Raw genomic sequence first — 20,082 nt, 5'->3', positions numbered from 1 at the left:
AAGGGTTTGCACGTCACAAGAACGTGACCAGCTCGTGGTTATAAAACGTTTGAAAATTATTTGTCTGCTTTTATGTCCTTATGTGCCCATTGTTTTTTTTTTTTTTTTTTTTTTTTTAAGGCTCAGGTGGGTTGTAAGGCTGAGTACAATGTCTAGACGGAGGACGGAGAGTCGGTAGATGGCAGTCATGTCCCTTCTCCACCAGACAGGAAGTCGCAGCGCATCAAACGCGCACATATACACAATCAAACACGCACATGTGTGCGTCAAACGGGCACTACAGCTCGCTTCACTATATTTGTACCAGTTTAAACGCACACACACACACACCGCTCATCATATAATCTATAGTGTTCAGGGTTATTAAGATTGACCAATCATTGGTAAGATGGCAAAAGATTATCGGAGCATTGACTTTTACCCATCCCTGAAAACGCCCGGACAGTTAGATGAAGAGTAAGTCAAAGATTTTGGACTGAGGGACTACAACAATACATGTTAGAAGATTCCTTGTGTCACCAGAGTGGTAGAAACCTCACTGCGCTCTTTTGAGAGCCGCGCGTCAGTGGACACGTCTGGGTATCTAACTCGATATTTCAACTTCCTTTAGCGCTGTTCTACGAGTAGATCTCGATGCATGCAATGCATTTTACCTCTTCAGATGTTCCTGCTCGTGGAGGGACTCACTTGTAGCTTTTCTCTACAAGTCGGTTCTGGGTTGACACGGAGCGAGGACCACCATCGTTAGGTGTGGATTTTCTTAGCGTGCCCTCCTGTGCGCGCTATCAGTGGATTGCTTTCGACGGAAGCACGGTGAGAGAGAACTGCATTGAGTTAGGGGTATGAGAATATCTGTAGCTTTCGATGAATACCTCCTCTCCGACCACTGGCAAGTTTATGCACATCACCAAAGTACGATATGGCTCGTCTGTCCATCTAATCACTAGTAATAAAACAAAAAAGGACATTATTTGACTCTCTCCAATCAAACGCGTTTTCATCCACTTTCAAGAATAAGAAACTTGCGGGATTTTCTCTCTCTCTCTCTCTCTCTCTCTCTCTCTCTCTCTCTCTCTCTCTCTCTCTCTCTCTCTCTCTCTCTCTCTCTCTCTCTCTCTCTCTCTCAATCAGGAGACGCTGATGGTCTTGGATTTGGAAATGACTTGAGTTGCCTGGAATCCTTTGATGTGGCATAGCTACTAATAGTTGCTTGGATTGGTGAGGGTTTCTCTCTCACACACAAAGCATTCCATTGGACATAATCACATTTAAAGGAAATAAGCGTCTTGAAATCCGCACTGGACTGTGAGTAGAAATCTAATCAGATCGGGTGCGTTAAGGGAGAAGAAAAGTTCCATTTTAAGCCATGGCTGTGGAATAAGAGCATCAGACCCTCTACATTTATGGTCTACCGAAGATTGGGACGAAGATGCGGGGAACTGTCTGGGATCTCAGGGATACGACCAGCTAGATGCTTTCGGGTGTCTTGAATGAAAAAGCAAAATCGGTGTATTTCAACGCACAGTTCGCCAAGAATGTCTCATCCTTCGTTTTGATTTCTCAGACTTGGCACACCGGATGTTTAGTAAGACCGCATCGAAATATTTGCTCTAGAGGCACTTCTTTTGATCGCCGTGTCTATTATGGCATTGCAAGTAAGACCGAATGGATATACAGGACCACATTTCTTCTAATAGAAGGTCGTGAATGCAAAACTGCTTGAGGATCTTTTCGCTGCTCGTGTCTACAGAACAGAAGGTTTCTGCTTGGATAGCTCCAAACTACATGGTGAAGAACATTTCATTCGCGTCGTGCCAGATTGCTTGAGAATTGCGGATGGATTTGCGTTGCACCTGTCGTTTGGAGGGGAACGGAATGGTGCTCTTCGTATTTTTGCCTGCGATTTGAATATTCAGCCTCGAGAAAAGTAAGTCATTCGTCGTTTATTTGCATCGCTGATCACGTCTTTCTGCCACCTAATGCATCAGGATTCTGTTTCGACAATAGAAGCGGTTTAAAATCACATTAAGATAAGATAAGCTTTGGAACCAAATGTCCTTATGCTCTCTTAGCGTCCAACATCACTAAAATGTCATGCAAAATGTGTGCTGTAGATAATTAAAAAGGTAATGGTAAAGCATGGCCTTATAAAAATCGGTGAGTTGCGCGATATATTATCACTTTTGTCATTTGAACAGTCGTTTAAAATGTAATTATTTTACTAATAAGCTTTCTCTCATAAACATGCTCCTCTCTCTCTCTCTCTCTCTCTCTCTCTCTCTCTCTCTCTCTCTCTCTCTCTCTCATTCTCTCTCTCTCTCGCGCGCACTCTGGTGCGCGGAAGTGTATGTGGTAGAGAGTACGTGTGTATGCGTGTGCGAACGCTCGCGCGCGCCTGTGATAAATGTGTGCGCTACTGACAATTGCATAGTGTTCCACCTTTGCGGTCGAATATTTCATTCATTCGTTCATACATCCACAATAGACTTTGTGGTGACACATCCGATTTTTAGGCACGATTATTTCGATAATGTTTTTCTTCTTCTTCTTCTTCTTCTTCTTCTTCTTCTTTTTTTTTTACGATTCATTCATTTGAATTAAGCTGTTTTGTTATTTGGATGGTGGTCGGGCATAGACTTGGATGATGCATGCTGTTGCTTCGTTTGCTTGTCTGATTTGTCCGATTGGTCCGTTCCTGCACTACAATGAGAATACGAGCACAAAAAAAAAAAAAAAAAAAAAAACAAACAAAAAAAAATTGCTATGTACTGTATATAGGCTTATGCAGTATGCATTAATTGCACATACATTATGCGGCATACATACATATTTGTTTATTTACTTATTTGTTTATGTATATATTTACTTATTTATTGCCTAGGCTTTAAGCCATATAATAGACATGATCTAATTAGGGCTGCCAAGAGTTTGGCCTTGCTCCGGGAGCTGTCCATTATAGTGGTGCTGAAATCCCTTTTCCTACTTCACTTCCCCTATCCGCTTTGCACTGTTCCGCATCTTTAACATTTGACGTTTTGTTTATGTGTTAGAGGTGCATATATATATATATATATATATATATATATATATATATATATATATATATATACTTTTGCTAATATATATATATATATATATATATATATATATATATATATATATATATATATATATATATATATATATACATACACACACACACACACACACACACACACACAGCCTACTTTGGCACTGTAATCTATCTATCTATCTATCTATCGATCTATCGATCTATAGTAAAAGTAAACTAGCTATATTGCAAAACTGATTTATTGTATTCTTGGATGATCTAGAAGTACATTTACTGTATCTTACTTAGCCCATTTTCAGCTGTTTTTTTAATTTAATTTTATTTTATTTATTTATTTATTTTTTTTTGTTTTAAGAGGATAGACCCAAAAAATGTTGCCTAGATTAGCCATGCAGCATATTCTGAGGTCATAGCCGTCAATCATAATTAACTGTCCTCTCTTCTGAGAAAATGATTATCTGTGTCTTGTATCACAGGCATCTGTAGTTTGCTTTTGACTTCATTATCATCTGGAACAAGTCAATAAAACGTTGGAAGAGAAATCAGTCTTTCAGCTTTTTTAATTTGGTATGAATACCATGGTTAAAGCAATCATTGCTGAACACCCTTTTGATTCAGATCATTTTTTTCATCACAACAAGATTTGTTGTGCATTCCCACTGTTTGTTGATGTGGTTTGGCTTTAGAAGGAAGTGATAAATGTCACTACAGCCAACTGCTTCTGTTCTGAGAAGGTGTGATGCTGTCGGAAGTGTTTAAAGTTGTTAGTTGTTCAGGCTGATCTTTAAAGCAGAAGGCAGTAAGGCATTAGATAATCAATGTCTGTTTTGAAGATACTACATCTGCTCATAACACTAGACGAATTGCATGGGACATTTTCAAACAAGAGCAATCTTATGCAAGCTTTCCTGAACCAGCCTATCAGCTATATCTCCTCCTTACAAAGATATAGCAAGGAAGTGACAATTTTCTTTTTCTCATCCTTGACCTTCAACTAAACAATCTCTTTCATCTTTCCTTCCCTCATGTTCTTGTCAATAGTTTTTTTTTTTTTTTTTTTTAAACCACAAACATGTAGTGCTAGCTCTGCCATCTCCTTCACGAGGGTTGTATTGTGCCAATTCTGGATGTTTCGAGATCATGAGGTACAGTAAGGCATAGTAATTTCAGTAATTCGAAAGCTGAGTGGAATGAATTAGAGTGTATGTGTGTATTGAATGAATTATATCCATCTGTCTGGCGAGCTCCATTTTGTCCCTCCGAAGCAGCCAGTGCATGGCCACCCACTCACCGTCACCCTTTAGGAGAGCTTCCTGTTGGCCGTACGCCCGATCTGAAGCATAGATGCCTGCATTAGCACAAGACCTGCTTTTGCAGTACGTTCACATACATTGGTCGCATGTGTAGAGCAGGTTTAGAGACATGCATCTAATTAAAAAAGAGTTGGGTGTATGATGGTAGAAATCCAGCAAATGTAAATGTTGCAAATGAAAGGTAAACAGCAAGTTTATTCATTTCAACATTTCAGAGCATGCACTAAAAACATAAGCATCATGCCCATTCAAATGTGCCCAATCAGATATTTTAAAAGTTGCATTCGAATGGATTTTAAATGCAACTTCATAAAAATGTAGATTTGCATAAATATTGTAGGCAAAATAAAGCAAACACTGTGGTAAAAATATTATATTCGCATGTCTAAATTTGGTAAATCCAATCCTCAAACCTCATGTCACTCAGTACTCATCTGACTTTTTCCAATGGAACAAAATAAGGAGAAAAAATGTCAAATGTGCTCTGATTACTGTTTGTCATGTTCAGTATAAATCATGCTTGCTTTACAAAAAATATAGGTGTTTCTTTTGTCTAGAGACTAAAGTCTCGATAAACATTTCTCACACTCACATTTGCATACTAACAATGTCTAACGGTATATGTACATGAATCACATGATATGTAATTTTTGTAAAATTATTATTATTATTTTTTTTTTTCTGAAAGTCATGTAAATTCCCACCACATCTCAATCTCTGTATTGTGTCTGTGGTGGAAAGGATATTTGTAATTAAAAAAAAAAAAAAAAACCGACAAACTCCTTTGTTGTGCTAAGACAAATTTCTTAGGTAACATTTTATGTATCCTAAATACACACAGTTAAATAATATTTTCACACTTTTTGCACTGACACGTTTGCCGCTTTACAAAATAGGGGCTAAATTGTTTGGTGTGGTGGAAATGACTGTGGGACAGTCCTAATTTTTAAGAAATTGATAGAAATCATTTTCACACAAATATTTAAATGGTTTGTTTAGTTAATTTGTTGTTTACATTATCATAATTTTAAACATAATTGTATTTTTGTATTTTGATAATGGATTTTCATAGTTAAATATTGAAAGTTTTGGTCTAGAACAAGGCCAAAAAAAAAAAAAAGTACTGGTAAAAAGTTTAAAAGTCAGATTTTTTGTGAACTTCATATATATATATATATATATACATTTGAAATCTGTTCATTTTAATAAAAAAAAAATAAAAAAAAATGAAACTGCCCAAAGTTGAAGAAACACCCATATATTAGTACAGCCTTTGAACTTGTGAAAAAAAGTGCCTTAAGGGCTAGTGTTGAGGTTACAAAGTAATTAGTTACTTTAATCCAATTATGTTTTAGTCAAAAAAAAAAAAAAAACTGAGTAATGCATTACATGTTAAATTATTGTAATCAGATTACAGTTACTGACTTTCAATTAATTAAATAACTTTTAAGTACATTATAGGGTAATGCTTATTTCTAACACAGTATAATTTATGTAGAATACATTAATTATGGCCCCGTAATGAGTTATTGTGAAGGAGAAATGTGAGGTGCTGAGTGTATGACTTGCAACAATACAAAAGGAAGAAATATAAACATTATTCTGAATTTGTTGAGTGGAAAATTGTTTTGGAAAGTATTTTAAAAGTAAAGTAATTAGTAATTTTATAAATTTTTCAATGAAGTAATAAGTAATCTGATTGCAATTTTAGAGAAATAATTAGTAATTTTAGTGGATTACTATTTTGCACTGCACTGCATAGGGCACCAAATCAGCCAGGACTGCATCTGGTTCCCCTTCAACAAAAATTTAAAAAAGTGCTATAAACTTGCAGAAATCATTACCATCTTCAGATTACTCTGGATCCAGTTAGTGTCCAAACAAATAGTGATACAGGCAGTAAGAGTAGCAAGTTGCCGTAAACAGCATTGACATTTATCTTGTTTAAAACAGAATAAAAAAACAAAGCCTTCATCGCATCCCCATCTTCGAGCACCTGCCCCTAAGGTGAACGGATGATTTTTTTTTATCTTCTCTCTCTTTCTCTCTCTTCCAGGCATTGAATGGAAAAAAAAGAGTAGAGGAATGATGGAGTGATGTTGCCTTGGGGAGATGAATTGGGCCGCTCATTTTATGTTCCTTTGCTGTCAGGAGCTTTAGCATGATGAAGCTGCCGGGTTGGGTGGAGAGATGACATTTGTTTGTTGGTGAATGATGCAGAGTGATTCATGTTTCTACAGAGACGTGCCATTCCTCACTCTGTACATCTTCCAAACTTTTTTCTCGCTTAGCCTGCATCAAGCAGACTCTGAACACCATTTATTGAGTTTTTTAGTTTGGTCGTAAAATTTAGATGTCAATACATTTATTGTCCTGTATTAAGATTGAGGTTCACATTGTATATGATTTGTGGAATCTCCCCAGGTGAGATTTTTGAGATTTATTAAAATGGTTATGTCGTAACGTCTTCAATGTTTCATAATTGACGAACAACATTGTTTTTCAAGCTCTGTGCCAAAAATAAATCTGGGATCATATCAGTAGTATTTATGGGGTGTGCTGATGGATTTCTGGAAATGCGTGCAACTCGCCGATTGTTTATTTTACAGCTCAAGTGTGACAATGGTAATATCCTTTCAGTCTCCTGGGTGGTTTCTAAAAAGTGTACTGCTGTAAAGCAGAATGGGCATGAACAGGGATAAATCATGATTAAAATAAAGCCTGTAGGATGTAAAGGATGTAAATAGAATTTAAATCTCTCTTCCATTGTCTCTTTCCATAAAGATTCACTTTTGTTTATAAAATTAATGAACAAATCATTGACAAAAAAGAACATACAGTATGCTTACAGTAGTCTCTTAAAGGAACAGGTCACCAAAAACTGAAAATTCTGTCATCATTTACTCACCCTCATGTTTAGGATTACAAACCAAGAACAGGTTCCATAAAAAAATTTAAAAAAAAAAGAAATATGGTGACTTAATGACTTTTGGTTCTGTTAACAGTTCTTGAACATGTATTATTCTGCCTATGCAGAATGCTCCCTGCGCTACCATTCAGTGGCACCGCAACAGCTATTGAATCAGCAGTACAAAAACAGTGCGACCAGTGTAGTCCAATTCCCTTACGAATGACTCTCATGAGCAGGTTCCTTTGAATCTACAATGTAAAACATACAGTACAGCGCAAACAGTAGTGTCTTATCAAATTTTCCTGAGAACGCTAATTCTAAGTGCAATTTTCGTGCCAGTGCAAAGCACAAGTGTTGGTTGGTGGGAGTTTTTGTGCTATCTGTGGGTGTATATGTGCAAACTGTGGGTGTATTGTATGTTAATGAAGTGGCACAAAACGCAATTTGCTATTTTCCTGAGAAATAGCTCACTGCGCTGAGACGTTTCAAAAGCACGTCTATTTGCAGTGCAAAGTCTAAATTCAGTTCCTGCATTTGCAGTTTGGAGATTGCACCAGCAGTTGATAATAAAGTCCATGTCCAAACTCTGAAAATATAGATGATGTCCTTGACGATCAATGTTGTAGCTGTTTAATCAAAGAAATATTTATGAGATTTGTGTTAAATTCTTTTTAGGTAATGGTTTATTTTTCAATTATTATTATGTTTATATTTATAATTGTATTTATGATCTTATTTATATTGGTATTTTTCCACCTGTTGTCGTAAAGTAATTTTTTTTCATTGTCACTGCAAATGGGGCTGATAGAAGAAGTTGGAGAGTGTACATTTTTTAGATTTGGTATGATTTTTTGACCACTTTGTTATTTTTTGACCACTTTCATTTCGTTTGAAGTGTAATTTTAATTTAGTAGTTTTTGTTTTTTTGTTTTTTTTGTTTTTCGTGTTTCAATAAATGAATTACATTTTTCAAAATCAAAATCGACTGGTAAAAGTGAAGTGCATTCCGATACAATCACGGTTAATTCTAGCCATAATTTGTGTTAGATGAAAATGGTTAATAATACTTACATTCTCTATAATTTAATGTGTAAATCCAAATCCTGATGAGAACCACATTTTCCAATGTGTATAAAAGGAGCGCGTCACTGTCATAGAAATATTAATGACATTCAATAGTTAATGCACAAAAGAACATAAGTCCATATTTCTATTGTTCTAATTCATTGCATGCAGTCAGTTTACACTACCAACTTCTTATAAATGTGATGTCTTTGTTTATATCGCTGGTGCTTGAGGGAATGGACTATATAGTAGGACATAGACAGTGCCAGGGAAAAAACCTCAGAATTAAATTGCACTTGACCCATCCCATTCGCCAAACACACTTGTGCCTAGACTTAGTGCATGCTTGCATGAAAATAGCAGAACATCATGGCCATGCCCATTGACTTTGCGTGTATGACTTATGGCATAGCGTTGTGCTTAGCGCTATCGCTCTTAAAACAGAGCTCTAAATGACTTTCATGAGCTGGGTTATTTGAATCTACAGCGTGAGATAATATATAACAAGACCAGTGTAGCCCTGGTCAGAGTCAGTTCTTTTGAATCTAGAACATAAAACATACAGTACTACCTACTGAATAATTGAGTTTTGTCAGCCTGTTCTTTTTAGTGAATATAGAAATGTAATTTTGTCATGTCTAACTTGAAATAAACCAAGAAGAGTACATTGTTTGTGATATAACAATGTGTAGTCAAATATACACATTTGTAGTATTTGGAAAATTTTATCTAGGGGCCACTAGAGGTAAATAGGAGGTTTAAGACTTTTAGTTTGAAGTTTGGTTTTTGTTGTGCCTCTGTTCTCTGTGTTCCCTTTGATTCATTCCAGCTGTGTCTTGTTACCATTGTTAGTTTTTTTGTATAGCCCTTATGTTTTCCCTGTTGTTTGTCTTGCATTATTTGATGTCTTTGTAGTTTGGTTAGTTCTTGCTTGTTTTGCTTAGTTTTTGTTTGCTTAGCTCAGCTCTCGTTTTGTTTGACCTTTATGGCTTTTGATTTTCATTTATTTAATAAACATGCTGCATTTGGGCTCTAAACTCCTACTTGCCAGACCCTTATCATTATAGAATGCGCTTATATGTCTTCGCCAGGGGAATCATCCACTTGAGGATTTTGTGGAGACTTCTGCGCCTTGTCATGCAAGGTAGATTTTAGTGATGTGGCACTTAAGGACTTTTTTCATGAGCCTGTGTACTCCATGCTGCCCTGTGGTGGAGTTCCTTGGACTCTGGCACAATACATTGAATATGCCCTGTTGCTCAGTGGTTTGCCATTTATTATAGGACTGGAGGATAAGGATGTCATCACTCCCTCAGCAGCCACCACTTCTGTGTCCCCCGTCATTGCTGACATGGTCAACGAGCCAGTGCCCACATCTGGCACGGTCAACGAGCCAGCGCCCACGCCTGCCACTGTCAATGAGTCAGCGCCCACGCCTGCCACGTTCAACAAGCCAGCGCCCACACCTGCCATAGTCAACGAGCCAGTGTCCAAGCCTGCCACGGTCAAAGAGCTAATTCCTGAAGCCTCTGCCATCCCAGAGCTAGCACCTGAAACTTCGTCCGTCCCAGAGCCAGTGCCTGAAGCCTTGTCCATCCCAGAGCCAGTGCCTGAAGCCTCATCCATCCCAGAGCCAGAACCTGAAGACTCGTCCATCCCAGAGCCAGCGCCTGAAGCTTCGTCCATCCCAGAGCCAGCGACAGAGGTCGTTCCCCTGTCACTACCAGTGCTCATGGCCACAGTGACAGGGGAACAGCCACGGAGGTCGTTTCTCTGTTACTGCCAGTGCTCATGGCCGCAAAGGTCATTCCCCTGTCATTGCAGTGCCCACTGCCATGGAGGTCGCTCCCTTGTAACTGCAAGTGCCTATGGCCACAGAGGCCGTTTTCCTGTTGCCTCACCTTGCTCCCGTCCTGGAGCCACCTGTCCAGTTCCCTGTGGCCGTTGACAAGCCTGTTCAGTTCCCTGTGGCTGTCGACGAGTCCATTCAGTTCCCTGAGTCTGTCCAGTTCCCTGTGGCTGTCAACGAGTCTGTCCAGTTCCCTGAGGCCATTGACAAACCTGTCCTATTTCCTTATGCTTTGCTCTCTGAGTTCCCTTAGTGCCTTGCTCTCCGAGTCCCTTAGTGCCTTGCTCTCCGAGTCCCTTAGTGCCTTGCTCTCTGAGTTCCCTAGTGCCTTGCTCTCTGAGTTCCCTAGTGCCTTGCTCTCCGAGTCCCCAGCTGATCTGACCTCTGAGCCCTCTGAATCCCCAGATGCCATAACCTCTGAGCCCTTGCCTCCTGTATCTCCATCTCCTGAGTCTCCTGTGGCTCCGCCCCCTGAGTCTTTACCTCTTGTGACTCAGGGGCCGAAGCCACGAGGCGGAGGCTCAGGGGGTGGAATCACAGGAGGCAAAGGCCTCCTGCAACTCCGTGGCCAAGGACCCCTGAGCCTACGCCTCCGCCTCCTGCAGCTCCGCCCCCTGGGCTTTCGTCTCCAGCTCCTTCCATGAACTATTTTTGTTTTTTATATGTTAAGGAGCTTCAGGAGCCGCTCCGTAGATGGGGGACTCCGTAATATTTGGGATATTTTCCTTAGTGGCCACTAGAGATCGCTAGGAGGTTTAAGACTTTTAGTTTGAAGTTTGGTTTTCGTTGTGCCTCCTGTTCTCTGTGTTCCTTTTTTTTTTTTCTCCCCAATTTGGAATGCCAAATTCCCAATGCGCTCTAAGTCCTCGTGGTGGCATAGTGACTCGCCTCAGTCTGGGTGGTGGAGCACGAATCTCAGTTGCCTCTGCGTCTGAGACCGTCAATCTGCGCATCTTATCACGTGGCTTGTTGAGTGAGTTACCGCAGAGACCTAGAGTGTGTGGAGGCTTCATGCTATTCACTGCGGCATCCACGCACAACTCACCACACGCCCCACCGAGAGCGAGAACCACATTATGGCGACCATGAGGAGGTTAACCCAACATGACTCTACCCACCCTAGCAACCGGACCAATTGGTTGCTTAGGAAGACTGTTTGAAGTCACTCAGCACGCCCTGGATTCGAACTTGCGACTCCAGTTGTGGTAGTCAGCGTCTTTACTTGCTGTGCTACCCAGGACCCCCTCTGTGTTCCCTTTGATTCGTTCCAGCTGTGTCTTGTTACACTTGTTAGTTCTTGTGTATATATAGCCCTTATGTTTTACCTGTCGTTTGTCTTGCATTATATGATGTCTTTGTAGTTTGGTTAGTTCTTGCTTATTTTGCTTAGTTTTTGTTTGTTTAGCTCAGTGTTTTCTTGTTTTGTTTTGACTTTTATGGCTTTTGATTTTCATTTACTTAATAAACGTTCTGCATTTGGGTTCTAAACTCCTACTCGCCAGACCCTCATCATTACAACATTATGAATTTTGTTGTAATTAGTGGTACTTTATAAACATGAATGAATGAATATCAAAACATCCATGTTAACACCATTCGCAACGATCTGTTCTACTAAAATATAAAATTTTAAATAATTAAAATATAAAATAATTTGGTAACAGATTGTTAAGGGCAGCAAATCCAATAAGAATTAATTTCTTATTTCCAATTATTTCTTCCTCAAAAGTACTAAAATAATCGATAATGGAACCTTTAAGGAACCGGAATAGTTTAAATTCCCTTCAATTCCCATCTCTACTCATGTTGTTCCAAACCTGTATGGCTATCTCTTTTCTGTTGAACAGAAAAGGTGATTTATTTTAAAAGAATATCCCTAGCTTTATCCATCAGGTTCCCTGTTTCACACCCTCACTCTACATAATAAACACTTTCAAATAAGGGAGATTAGCTTGTGTAAAAACCCAGCTTGGGCGTGAATTAGTATTCATTTCTTAAACTGCTGGAGACTTCTATCAATAATGGAGCCCGTCTGTCAATTTTTTTCATCATCCCTAGGTATAAATTCTCCTCGAGGGATTTGGTTCAGCGTGAAAGGCAGATTAAACAGTGCGAGAGAACCGCGGCACCTCACACTCTATTGTCTAAATCTTCCATGTCACAGCATAGAGATTTCTTTTCCAGGAGTAAAACTACAAGGCCGTGTGCAGGAGGTTATGTAGGTAGTGTGTATTGATTGATGGGCGAGAGCTATGGGGAAGATGACATTGAATTGATGTTTTTGTCTCTTTTTTTTTTCTTTTTTTTCTTTTTCTTAAAGCAAGTATTTTTCTATGTCAGAATTTAGCCATCAGCACATGTTGTGTGTTTTGTATTCAATGCAACAGTGTAAATGGACCAGTCGACCTTGCTTCAAAGAGACTGAATAATGATATATAACACAACAACACCTCTTTGAGCTTTTAAACATCATTTCATGTCTTGTTGAGAAGCTTTCTCATCTGGATTATGAGTTTTCCTACATCTTAGAAATGTGCACCTGAAATGCCACCATGCCCCATTTCAAGTAATTATTTTCAAGGAATAGTTCACCCCAAATATTAAAAATTTGTCTGCCCTCATTTTGTTTCAAACCCCTATGCTGTTATTTAGTTTGTGGAACATAGCAGGAGAAATTCTGATGAATCTTCATGCAGCTGTTTTCCATAAAACGCCAGTTGTCTGTAAAGCTCCAAAACTGAACCATAAAAGTTGTTCATATATACAACTTGTGCACTATATTCCAAGTTTTCTGAAGTCATACAATAACTTTGTGTGAGGAACAGACCAAACATTAAACTGTTATTCACTAATTAAAATAATCTCCAGTGAGCTGTTAATTAGAGAACTGCAGAACTCGAGAGCTGGATCAGTCCGATCACATAAATCGTTCAGTCTGATTTGTGAACCAGATCAACCGACTTATTGAATAGAACAGGCTTGAAAGAACAATTTATTTATAAATCAGAGTGCTCTGTTTGGAATGACATGAGGGTGAGTAAAGAATGACAGAATTTTCATTTTTGGCTGAACTGTTCCTTCAACTGGATATGATCTCAAATCTGATCCATAAACCTTTGCAGAATTTAAGGTTTATCTCAGCCCGTTTCACACACACTAGCATTGACCTTTCATTAATCACCTTCTCTTTGACATGAGTGTCTTTAAGTGTGTGTGTGTGTGTGTGTGTGTGTGTATGTGTGTGTGTTTCTCAAGTGGTCTCTCATCCACAGCCCCTCCTACTGGATGAGCACAGCACATTTCTCTAGTCGATGCCCTAATCAATCAGTCCTCTGCATCGCCCCATCAGTCTCCTGGAATAATCTGCCCGACATCATAAAATGGCCATCTTGATGTGCTGTATAGATACCTTTAACCTGAGTAGTAGGAGTGTGCTAGTCAGTAGGACTAGGGACAGTTCACCCAAAAATGAAAATTCTGTCATTTTTCCAAAAAACCCAAATGTCTTTTTTAATTTTGTGGGACACATTCTAGCATTCTGTTTCACATCCCACTGCTATGGGATCCCTCATTTATTACTCAAACCTTGAAATACCTAAATCTGGTCTCAGATCTGTGGGAAAGCCAGTATGTTCTAAAAAACCCAGCTAAAGCAGGCCTCAATAACAAGGGGTAAACTCACCCCACACCACTCATATCTAAGGTCAGCTAAAAGGAAATTAACTGAATCAGCCTATTAACTTGAGTTATAGCCAGGCTGATGTCAGCCCACCCCAGAATTAGGACTCTGTAGCTTGATTTTCAGCAGGCCTGCAGCTGGGCCAAGAGGCGTATCTGTGGACCAATAATGTGCACTGCAGGTGTGTCAGTCTACGTGTGTGTGCGAACTGAGACTGTCTCCCTTTCTGGTTTGCACCTGTGAGGCATCTGTTCAAGGTAGTGCAGAACTGGCCATATTAATTCTGCTTCTAAATTGAAAGGTTAAAGCTAACGGCAGAGGAGGTGACGGACTGCAGCTTACCTGTTTCCTCTGCTACTAAAGCACCTGCTTAACGGAGGTGAGGTTCAATTGTCCTCCTGTCATAGGAGAGAGAGCGAGAGAGAAAGAGAGGGAGGGAGTTGTTAATGAAGAATCCAGGGAGAATCTACATTTAATAGGTTACTTGAGAGAGCAGAATAAAATAAGAGCTGCTAGAGTTGACTGTTCTTATCAGAGTTCATTAATGCTATTTCCCCTCACAAAAGGCTGGTACAGAAAAGCTCTTAGGCTCAAATCATGACTGGATCGCACCAACGTGGGCTGCCTGTGCAGCCTTCAACGCTGTGCATCATGAATTAGAGAAGTTTTTTGTTGCCGTGCACCAACGTCAGCTTTGGTTATTTACATATAGAGAGGCTCTTACTGACACCTCCTAGCTTGCTGTCCTTTCAAAACTCTTTAATTGAGAGTACGTCATGCCATATGAGAGAAGTAAACATGCGTCGTTTGTTGCTGCTGTGGAACCGATCGGTCGAGAACTCTTTAATAGAGTGGTGGAGATGTGGGCCATTTTAGGCTTTTGCGACTGCAGTAACACAGTTGATCAAAGTGGCCTTCATGTGTGAGTTCCCTCTCCTGAATATCACCAGAAGACTTGTCCGTTAGTGGCTTCTGTTTTAGATTCCATACACGATTTCTGATGGCCTTGTTTTGGTTGGGTTCAGGGAATTATTTCTGTGATAAACAGAGAAGCAAGCGGTGAAAAGGCGACTTGGGACTCATGCTCTGATAACAACTGCTATTTTCTATAACAGTTGGGTGCCAAGTCAAGTGAGTGCACATCAGGCCGTGACAAATCCTGGTTTGCCCTGAGACTTTGGGAAAATGTTTGTAGGGGTGCGTCTTGGCAAACACAAGATGCTTTTTTGTAGTGATAAACCCATATATCGGCCAGGCCAATTAAATGGCCGATATTTGACCATTATGAGATTATCCACATCGGTTGACTGTGGCTGATTAGCCGATTAAAAGAAGTGGTCATTATGCCTAGTTTCAGTTCCAAAATCTACTTACAATATTGTCAGTGTATAATAATAATTTATTTATTTATTTATTTTTTTTTACAATTTTTAGTAACTTTTGAGTAAATATTGTGTAAAGTGTACATTTCAGTAATTTTGCATAGGCCTACATCTTGTTGACATGCACCAATATACTGATAACTACCAAAAATTAGCTTATTCAAAAAAATCTTGCAAGAAACAAATCGCAAGACAATCTCATTTGCATGAGACTTAAAATCATAAGATTATTCTCTGTGTTTGACATCAGAATGTAAACAAGAATGCACATAACACTTACAGCGCACTTTGGGTAAGCAGGCAAAAAAATGCTGGTAAATGTGTTTACATGCAATGCAAAATCACAGTAATGGGCAAAAATCTATGTGTGCTGATTATTATTTTTCTTTTAACTGTTTATGTCCTTACCTCGATAAAGAAAAATGTTTAAGGTGTTTGCATGGCCTTAATCGTTGTCGGATTATTAAAAGGATCCACCAGGTTCAATTAAAGGTATAGCTCAATCTACAGTATTTGTGGTATAATGTTGATTACCACAAAAAATAATTACGAACCATCCCTCCGTTACTTTAAAACAAGCAAATATTGAGGTTACAGTGAGGGACTTCCAATGGAAGTGAATGGGGCCTATTTTTGGAAGTTTTAAATGCAGAAATGTGAAGCTTATAATTTTATACAAGCACTTAAATTAATTCTTCTGTTAAAATTATTATTTGAGCTGTAAAATTGGACATACACTGGTGGCCAAAAGTTTGGAATAATGTACAGATTTTGCTGTTTCGGAAGGAAATTGGTACTTTAATTCATCAAAGTGGCGTTCAGCTGATCACAAAGTATAGTCAGGACATTACTGATGTAAAAAAAACAGCACCACCACTATTTGAAAAAAAATTGTCATTTTTGATCAAATCTAGACAGGCCCTATTTCCAGCTTACAACACCTTATCCTTGAGTAATCATGCTAAATTGCTAATTTGGTACTAGAAAATCACTTGCCATTATATCAAACAGTGCTGAAAGCTATTTGGTTCGTTAAATGAAGCTTAACATTGTCTTTGTGTTTGTTTTTGAGTTGCCACAATATGCAATAGACTGGTATGTCTTAAGGTCAATATTAGGTCAAAAATGGCAAAAAAGAAACAGCTTTCTCTAGAAACTCATCAGTCAATCATTGTTTTAAGGCTATACAATTCTTGAAATTGCCAAAAAAAAAAAAAAAAAAAAAAAGAACCTGAAGATTTCATACAAAGGTGTACACTACAGTCTTCAAAGACAAAGGACAACTGGCTCTAACAAGGACAGAAAGAGATGTGGAAGGTCAGATGTACAACTAAACAAGAGGATAAGTACATCAGAGTCTCTAATTGGAGAAACAGATGCCTCACATGTCCTCAGCTGACAGCTTCATTGAATTCTACCCACTCAACACCAGTTTCATGTACAACAGTAAAGAGAAGACTCAGGGGTGCAGGCCTTATGGGAAGAATTGCAAAGAAAAAGCCACTTTTGAAACAGAAAAACAAAAAGAAAATGTTAGATTGGGCAAGGAAATGCAGACATTGGACAACAGATAACTGGAAAAGAGTGTTATGGATCTTAACCCCATTGAGCTTTGTGGGATCAGCTAGACTGTAAGGTGCGTGAGAAGCACTCGACAAGACAGCCACATCGATGGCAAGTGCTACAGGAAGTGTGGGGTGAAATGTCACCTGAGTATCTGGACAAACTGACAGTTAGAATGCCACAGATCTGCAAAGCTGTCATTGCTGCACATGGAAACCTTTGATGAGAACTCCTTGAAGTAGTTTAAGAAGTTCTGAACATTTTTTTTTTTTTTTCTTCAAATTGTAATAGTAATTTTTCACATTATTAATGTCCTGACTATATATTGTGATCAGTTGAATGTCACTTTGGTGAATAAATAAATTTCTTTCCATAAGAGCAAAATCTGTACATTATTCCAAACTTTTGGCCACCAGTGTATCTTTACACAGAAAAGGTTAGTAAGTAATTTTATCACACTAAAATCATGTTCACACACATATTGTTTGTCTTGTAACTATACTTTTGAAACAGTGAGTATTTTAATGTGTTCTGATTGGTCCCCATTCACTTCCATTGTAAGTGCCTCACTGTAACCCAGATATTTGCTTTTATTAAAGAAAAAGAGGGACAATTTGAAATTATTGTTTTGTGGTAATCAACATTATAGCAAAATATATAGTCTTTAGTCTGTCTTTCTGTCGTTCTGTCAGTCTGTCGTCCACTGAAAAACCCATATTGGTTGACAACTTTCTTTTGTAAAAGGCTTTATTGTATTTCCACTTTGAGATATATGAACAGTGCATGACATTTTGATTGAATTATATTGAGTTAAACTTTCATCCTCCTGATGGTACAATATGATTACTATCTACCCCCAATGTTTTTATATGGGTTTAAAGATAAAGGCATCCCTCCAGCCAGCAACAAAGCTCCAGGCAATGACAGCATCCCACTGCACCTGAGATGTGTCCATTCATGTCCATTAAAGCACAGCTGGTGTCATTTAGACTCTGAGAGAACGATTCCCTTCACATTTTATAAAGTTAGAACAACAGTGAGCCCCTAAGCCACTGTGCTTCATTACTCGAAAGCACAGCAAAGCGTATTTTGATATGCAGACCTTAACATGGAATACATCATCTGTTCCATGGTGCATTAGGCACATCACTATGCATCCTAATATGCAAAAGGTTTGAAGGAAAAATTTGAAAGGGAAACAGTGCTATGTCTGTTGCCCAAATCTGCTCTCCTGACTGATTACTATTCGTCAAATGAATTTGTAAGCAAAGGGTCAATCATTTTAAATATTTCCAATCAGACATGTTTACATGCAAGATTATGATGCAAATATGCTTTTCAGAGGTAGTGTGCCAGCATACATAAGACAGGTCTTTTTTAGTAGCACCGTGTCTTCTGTTTGTGCCAGTTTAACAAATAGCTGTCTAATTTAATCTAATCTCATTTATCCTTCTCTGGAGTCTCGTTCCCCTGGTAGTGGTAGGCGAGAGATGTGTGTGTGATGGATGTGTCACAGTTAAGGTGTGAGTGTGGGCGTGTAGTGTATGTTATCTATATTTTAGTCTAAAAGTCATTGGGTTATATAGAAATCTATCTATCCTACTTCTTAACTGCTGGGCAGGCCAATTTTCTGAACAAGTCATTGATGTGTTAATGTGAGCAGTCATTTATTAATATATGCATCTGAAATTCAGTACAAGGTTCTTCCAGCTTAGTTTCAAGAAATGCTCTTTTTGGACTAGGGAAGAAGTTTAGTGTTCTGAAAGTTACAATATGTTTTCAAAGTTCAATGAACTCTTTTATCCCAAAAGATAAATGAGAATTAAATTTCCCATGATATGACTTTTGGCGCGTCATTGATAGTGAAAGAAGAGAGATGAGTGGAAATGATTGGGAACAAAATTGGAACATGACATTAGAATACAGCTCCTATCTACTTGAATTGAAATCAGCAGTAAAATCTGACAACAATGGTATCATAAATTGTGTTTCTTTAGCTTAGATGACAATAAAAAGTGCTATTTTTCAGTCTGATCCAGCTAATGTGCATGCATATTCTTGAGTAAACTGACAGGCAATGTCTGTATGTGAAAGGTTATTGGCTCTTTTACCTGTAAGGACAGGACTTCCTTTTCTACACACACCATATTGGGTGTTCCAATTTTCCCATTAATTCTAATATCTCGGGATCTAAATAGTTAATGGTTTTCCTAGAATTCTGAGTTTACTACTTGTAATTATTAGAATAACAAAAGCCCTATTCGGACGGCAATTGTTTCTCAGGGTAATGTCTGTAGAAGTAAATTTGCAAGGCTCCTCGTGATAAAACTCATGCTTTCGGATGTCAATTAAATCACTGGGGACGAGCGAGTTTCGTCATCCTACTAACCTGGAAATTTGCTTCTCATTATATGGAAAATTCCTCAATCCACAAACTGTGTCCTCTGTATTTGTGGTCAAATATGTTTGGAATTACGCTAAAGTGAAAAGAAACTGCACTGCGGACATTTACAGTGTACATTCACATACAGCACAAGCCAAAATTCTTGTGAAGCGCAATTAAACCAATCAAGAAACTGTAGGGACAAGACTGTTTGACAACACAAGCCAGATAAATCTGTCATTTGGGTACGCATGTTTCGTTTCTCACCCGCATCACCTCAGTTGCTCGCTCTCTATCTCTCTCTCAAGCACATGTAGGGAGAGAGAGAGAAGCCACACATATCACGGACAGAAAAGATATTTCAAATGAAATCTGAGACACTATGAAAAAAATGGTTTTCGTATGTTTCATCTATCAAAATGACATCATTTGGAATTATCCGTAAGTGTTTGTTTTTTTTGTTTGTTTTTTTTTGTTTGTTTTTTTAAGTGCCGAGGAAAATTAAACCTTTAAAATAAGGAAGACATTCACCCGGCCACTTTTCTGGGACTAGTCGACCCATATAAGCAAGTAGTCATGCAAGCACTATGTGTAAATTTATAAAGTACACGTTTCTATATTACAATGTATATATTACAATGTTATTACATACCTGTTGCCACCGTAATAATGGCTTATTTCAAAAGTTTACATGATCTGGCTCTCGTTTTTCTTTCCCTTTTACTTAAGAGTTCCCACTCTCTTTGGTGGAGCCACAATGTAATTTTATTTTTGTGAATTATTTCAAAAATTTCTGTTACACAATCCTCCAACTTTCACAACTGTCCATCACTGTCAGAGCTGTTACCGCGAATCACAACCGTG

General features: G+C 38.5%; 1 protein-coding gene across 1 annotated transcript in view; it reads left to right on the top strand.

Annotated features, from left to right (window-relative positions):
• Positions 1 to 1,234: 1,234 nt before the first annotated feature.
• The window catches only part of lrrc4ca (leucine rich repeat containing 4C, genome duplicate a), a 94,749-nt gene continuing 75,901 nt past the window's right edge, over positions 1,235 to 20,082 (top strand). Inside the window, exon 1 of the mRNA XM_051689698.1 lies at positions 1,235 to 1,927. The gene's annotated coding sequence lies outside the window, so the exon portion shown is untranslated. The remainder of the gene's footprint in view (positions 1,928 to 20,082) is intronic.

Source organism: Myxocyprinus asiaticus, chromosome 46 (assembly GCF_019703515.2).
Source record: "Myxocyprinus asiaticus isolate MX2 ecotype Aquarium Trade chromosome 46, UBuf_Myxa_2, whole genome shotgun sequence".
Classification (NCBI taxonomy): domain Eukaryota; kingdom Metazoa; phylum Chordata; class Actinopteri; order Cypriniformes; family Catostomidae; genus Myxocyprinus; species Myxocyprinus asiaticus.
Note: the sequence above shows the minus strand (reverse complement) of the source record. Positions and strands in the feature narration are given on the sequence as shown.